Consider the following 6,698-nt stretch of genomic DNA (forward strand, 5'->3'; position numbering starts at 1 on the left):
CAATATTTCTTCAATTTAAGTTTCTCCATTTTTGCTTTTTTTATTCGGTGATTATTATTATATTGTTTCTTTCAGGTTTCAACTTTATATTTCTTATTTTTAATTTTTTTTTAGTGTTTATGTATTCAGATTTTTTAATGTTTATTTCAGTTTTTCTGTATATTTATTAAAAATTCTTCTTCTTGAGTTTTACTTCTACTTATTTCCTACATTTTTTATTCTGATGGTTTTTTTCGTTCCGAAGTTTTAACTCTTGCATTTAAGTTCTAAATTTCTAATTCTAATTTTACAATGCCTGTTACTTATTTATTTTTATTTTTTAGGTACAGTTCTTAGTTTTCTTTTATCCAATTGGATTTTTTCGATTTTTAATTTTTGAATTTCTTTAACCAAAATTTTTTCATTTTTGTATTTTTTCTCTTCCAGATTCAGACTTATTATTTATGAATAATTATGACATGATTTTCTGTTGCCTTTTCATATTTATTTATGTATTCTCATTTCTATTCTCTATTTCTCTCAGAAAGTTTGTTTTTACTGGTAGATAATAACTTAAAAAGTACAGTTGAACTTCGATAAGTCGAATTTCTTGATATTTCAAACTCTTTTGACGATCCCTAGACTACAGTTCGCCATCCGCCTAAGTCAAACTTTTTTCATAACATTCATACTTTGAGTCTAGCGACAATTTTTTTACATATTTTGTGCAATGTCAAAATTACTTTTTTATTAAATAATATATATTTTTCTTCTAGGGCCTTTTAACTTACCATCATATGCATTCAAATTATACATTTTTGGTTATTTTTGTTAACACGACTATTTTGCTGGGAACTGCATATTCGGGTTAACGAAGTTCGACTGTACTAACTTATTGTTGCAGATGATCAGATATCGAATTGAACACAAAAAATATATTTAAAAAAAAAATACATTTCAGCAATTTTTTTCTATTTGAAAATTAGATTTGTGTAGTTTTTCCTGCAGTCTCGCCCCCGCACATTCCCAGGTCCATCTCGGGCGCGATCTCTGCGTTATGCCCGTCTTATTTATAATTCTCCTGCCACGTTCTGATGAAGATGTCTACCGAGCAGGTTACCATAGCGACAGCTGTTTAAAACTCAGCGGGCGTTCGTTATGTCTGCCTCCTGCTGTTCTGCGCCTGACCGTCTCTGCACCTGGACGCCTGCGCCGAGGGCCGAAACTCTCGTCGAAAAAAAATTTTTTTCGCCATAAATTCCCGCCTGAGAAAATAAACGCGCGGTAATTTATGTTAAAGTCATGAAAACGCTACAATTTACACTTGAGTCTCTTCTGGGCAGATTTTATTGCTCATAACCGCTCGCCTTCGGATTCGATTTCTTCAGGAGAGCGGGCGAGAAACGGGCCAGAGCTGCGAGAGCGACCGGGACGGAGATGGCGGGCGCGGATGAACTGATTTACACGGACTTCTATTGTGTGTTATGGAGTTTAATGCTATTTGACACTCAATTTAAATATTTACATTGGTGGACGGTGCCAAGCCTTGTTACGGCCGTTTTATTGGCGAGGGAACGGATCAATCACTTAATCAAAAAATGATTAAATTCGGACTTAAATTTAAATGCAGAGGAGCTAATAGGGTCTTGGGTGCGGTGGTCGTCCAGGTGCAGCCCCTCGTCGGGGGTTGGCCGTCGATAAGATCCTTAAATAAGACGTACTTAAGCGTCCTCATTGATTATATTGTCGTGGTGTTGGAAAAGCATGTCTCGTCATAATACAAACGTCAAAAATTCCATGGGCGTTTAGATGATATCTATGCATGGTCTGGGACCGAGGCAGTGTAAGTGTCGCCCCCTGGTGTGTCCCATTCAACCATTATAAACAGGCTACCAAGCTATGCCCAAGGCTCTAGATTAGCCTAACAATATGGTTAATGACTATTAGTCTCATTCAACTCGAAACCACGGGTTATTAATTATTGAAGAATTGCGCAAAATCTAATAATCGGTTGGCTGTCGCTGCGAGATGTGATGATAAATCACCACCGAAGAGTAATTGAAGAATTATTAATAATATCAATGCGATGGAATGTTGACCCGGAGAGGTTTAGCCAAGCGGAGAGACACAATGGACGGGAAGCTGGAGTTCAACACTGGATTTCGACCATAAGCCGATATTCTAATTCGTCTCACAAGCATATTACATTTTATTGAAACGCCCATTCACTCCCATTATAATCTCCAACTACAACCAAACATAAGCCATAAATCGAAAAACTAATGTAATTAAATTATTGATGAATTTGAGACACTTGATCACCTACTTTTAACAAAACAACAAGTGTACATAAATTGAGGCACAATTCTCGTGGCTCCTGGCGCCCTGTTTTGTGATATAATTTGCAGAGAATAACGTCGACACTTTTTTTTCTTGCGTTTATTTTGTTTTGATTTATATTATCTAGTGACAAATTTTATCGCCAGAATAAAAGAGCTTGCGGTCAACGGAATTTTTTTATACTTATACAGTATATAAAGTATATATACTGTAAAAGTATATATTTATACAGTATACTTATATACAGTATATAGTATATATTTATACTATAAATCTGCAGTATATATTTACACAGTATATAAACGTAGGTTTATATACTGTATACGTATACAGTTTATATACTGAGTGAGTTTAAAGTAACGCATAAAATTCGTAATTCTTTCATTTTTCAAAAATAGAAAAATACAAAAATTGTCGATTCAGCATTTTAATTGTGCTCAAATTTGACGTAACTGGATCAGTCATGGCGATCAATATGGCGGCGCTATAACGTGATCATAAATTTTTTATCTTACGGGTGCAGTTTTTTGGGGCATTTTTCAATTTAAAGCAATTTTAAGCTTTGTTGAGTCTAATTCGTAGAATAAAATGTTGTATTCAACTCGTTTTCGTGTAAATCGGTTCATTTATTTCACTTCGTGGATAATAAACCATTCGTTTTCACTCGTGAAATAAAGCATTCGATTTACATTCAAAGTTTTTGAAAAAAATCTAAAACAATCACTTGCATTTGCAAAATATGGTAAAAAATTTTTCTTACGTGAAATTATTAGTTTTTAAGGAACTTTCAACAAGGTCACTGTGTATGTACTTAGATTTTGTTATTCTATCTTGATATTCTTTGTTTCTTTATTCTTCTTATTTAAGTAATCATGTATATTTATGTTTTATGTATTTTTTGTTCTTACGTTTTATAGTAAATTTTAGCTTAAAAAAAACTAAACCATTCAAATTTGGACAAAATTTAAAAAAAATCGAAAAAACTAGACGTTATTTGGTGATTATTTTTTGCTTGCTTTGACAAATTCTCAAAAAAAATCAGTATATTCCTGCTTCAAAAACGCTCTTTACCAAAAATTGAAATTTCTTATTTTTTTGTTACTTCAGCGAGTCTTTGGGAAATTTTTTTAAATACTTGGCTATGCTTAATTTTAAAAATTAGTTTTGTAGCTTCAAACAGTGATTAAAAAAGCGGTGTCCGTAGTTGTGGTAATAATTCAGTGTCCACAAATAAAATAACTGAGACTTATAATTTTCGTGATTCGCTGGAGCGCCTCCGGTTCGGAAAAGCGAAGCTGGTCAGAAAAAGCGCTCGCTCGAATTAATAACGTCGTCAATTGAGCATCATTAAAATAATTTTCTTTTTCTCAATTTGATGGCATTAGCGCTCGTTGATCGATCATTAGTGTCCAATATATTATTCTTTATGAAGCGGCCGGGCAACGATCGTGAGAAAGTGAAAAAAAAATCCTCGTGAGCAATTTTAATTGATGATGACGATGTGCCGTAAAAGGGCATTAAATCAGCGCCTCGAATCCACCTGCCTTTGTAAAATTCGAAACCGTTTGCGGCGGAAACAATTTTGCGTGAAAGGCCGTTTGGTCGTTTCCCCGTCGTGTTCGTGGGGCATTAGCGCATAATTTATAGAAACGTATCCAGATAGTGAGCGTTCGGAGGAGTGTACGACGAGTAATTTGTTGGCAATCTTGAAAGGTTTGCTTAACCCGAGATTAAAACTAACTGATAATTACATAATAACCACGTTGGTGAAGCTGGCAACTGTTGTGGGATCATTAATAACGACGAAAGAGACCGTTTAGTAATTTATTTGTTTAATTACTGATCCATAACAATTAAAAACGAGCCAACTACGTCGGCCAGGCGCTGCCTTTCGACGCTCCTCTTTCTCCATCTTTTTCCTCCTCCTCCTCCTCCGAGGAGTTATTTCGAGATGATTTATCGATCGACAGATTCGACGCGAGCCTTTTCTGGCTTTGTTGTTCCACCACACAAAAATTCAATTGTTGGAGGACCGCGGGAATTGATTGGGTGCCGACTTACCTGGACCTTGTGCCGTTTCGCATAAATTTAGCTTTCCGTGTCCACACGCACGCAGCCCCATTTGTAATCTAACACTGCTTTTGCTAAACACTTTGTCCATTCAAATAAGAATCCAACTTCAAAGTTTGGACGATTTTCAATTTTTCCTTTACTCTATAGAGAAGTACAGTCAACATCTAAAAGAATGACACCCCTACCAACCGAATAGCAAATGGCCGATTAAAATCTTTTAGGTCATAAATTTCAACAAGTCCTTCAATTTACAAACGGTCCAGCAATATTTAGCTAGTTTGTAAACTAGTTAAACGTACACATTAGCCGTATTGTGGCTGCTTTTTGATCCTGACTGTACCTCAAAAAATTTCAGATATCGAGGTTTCGAGGTCTTGAATGTTGCTTTTTTATGGTCCTATATTGTTTTATTTCTCGTTAGTATTTTTTCTTGAAAATTTTGTAGAATATTGTAAATTTGCTCACTCCTCGTATTGCTAGGTACTTAAGAACAGTTCTTTTTAAAAATTTTGATTTAACTTGCTTTGTTGTCTGTCTGTCTGTTTCATTTTTTCCGAGCCAAATTTAAGAGGGTTCCTGTAGTCAGAATCAAATGGAATTTTGCATACTTACGTAATTTACAGATTATAAAGCAGTGGTAGTAGATAAAGAGCGTCAACAATTTTTTTTCTCAATGATAAGTACTAGGCGTTTTGTTTTTCATATTTATTCAACGTTATGAAAAAAATCAAGATTTTGGTTTAGAGGCCAATTTGGTTGGACTTATGCCGTGTTTGTTTGTGAAAGTCCAATTTCAATTCCTGTCGAACCCATCAATCATCAGCGTTCGCCACAATTTATATTCATATATTTTATTGTCCTATTAACTTTCAGTCAATTTTGTAATCTCCTTCCTCTCCGATAATGAGCTATTTCAACACTTAATTCGTTAATAGCCTTAGAAAAGTGTGTCCAAGCAGCTGTACCTAGAATTAACCCAGTTATGGGTTCGTATTGAAACTGAAAATGGTCGCAATGGGTTTGTTGGGTTATTAGAACCCATCATTAGTCGCATATCTCGCATTCTCACTTAGCATTAATTCGCTTCAGATATGCAACGAACCGAAAAACGAAAAATGCAATCGCCAACTGACAATTTAATTAGCTGTCATTGTGGCGGGTATTTTAAATGCGTCTCGTGAAAGTCCAACAATTTCGAACCTCTCTATTAGAATTCCTGTACTTCTCGACTAATTACACGCCGGGCGTAAATCCGGCAAGCCCATATTCAATTCGCAACGGTATTTAACCTTTAGCCGGTTTTTTTCTTATCAAAACAATGAAATAGTGTAACAAATGAGCGGCCGATTTGATACGAGAGGGACAAGAGGTTAATTCCGTTGTTAATTGGTTTGCAATAAACGGGGATTGGAATAATGGTGTTTGCGATTAGGTCGTGGCGCTACGATCGATACGGAACAACAGCGCACTAATCTACAACAGCACTGAAATTATTTACAAGAAATATGAGCGAAATGTGCCCGCTTTATCGCATCAACACGTTTAGAAACAAAGAACAACACGAAACCGGTACTACTTGACAATAAACGCAACTTTACCGGGGATTTGTAACCGAGAAGGAATTTTTTAAATTCGAGCACTAAAATATTTGTGACTTAAATAAACACTGCCATAACAAACTTGTTTAATTTATTGCAAGAAAAAACTTAGTTTTTAGTTCATTCTTGACCAAGTTTGCCATTTTCTGACGATATAACTGCGATACTGTTTGAACAAATGATCAAAATACGCCACTTTTGACTAACTTTAGAGATTTTCGACTTATTTTTGACAAAATTTCGACAAATAAATACTTGCGTTGGTACAAAAACGGGTCAAAACGGCTTAAGTTAGTATTTTTCCGTCCAGATTTGCAAAAATTTACAAAAACTTAAGTTTTTTCATAGAAAAAATGTGAAGAGACGTTTGGAAAACTGTTTAATGTTATTTTTAGACCAATTTAGGGATGAGCAAAATTTCTTACAAAAAACAAGTAAACGCTTGTAAAAAACATAAGTTTTTGCTTAATTTCAATTTTTTTTAAGCTTATTTTTAACGAAGTTTTGCAAAATAATTGCTAAAGCCCTTGAAAAAGGTAAAAATGATATCGGTTTAGGCATAATTTTGATGACGTTTTGCGAAATGTTTGCTTTATTTCTAGGATTTTCTGCTAAAATGTTTGAAAACGGCCAAATAATGTTATTTTTGGGCCAATTTAGAGATTTTTTACTTACAAAAACAAGAAAATATACAGTGATAATGATAAT

The 6,698-nt window shown here is 34.6% G+C and overlaps 1 long non-coding RNA gene across 1 annotated transcript; it reads right to left on the reverse strand.

Annotated features, from left to right (window-relative positions):
* Positions 1-4,139: 4,139 nt before the first annotated feature.
* LOC107398654 (uncharacterized) lies at positions 4,140-5,723 on the reverse strand. The gene is made up of 3 exons (XR_001575450.2): positions 4,582-5,723; positions 4,381-4,533; positions 4,140-4,311 (listed from the first exon to the last, which is right to left on the reverse strand). It is a non-coding gene; the product is annotated as an uncharacterized LOC107398654 (long non-coding RNA).
* Between the last annotated feature and the right edge of the window lie 975 nt (positions 5,724-6,698).

This window comes from Tribolium castaneum, chromosome 2 (genome assembly GCF_031307605.1).
Source record: "Tribolium castaneum strain GA2 chromosome 2, icTriCast1.1, whole genome shotgun sequence".
In the NCBI taxonomy this organism is placed as follows: Eukaryota; Metazoa; Arthropoda; class Insecta; order Coleoptera; family Tenebrionidae; genus Tribolium; species Tribolium castaneum.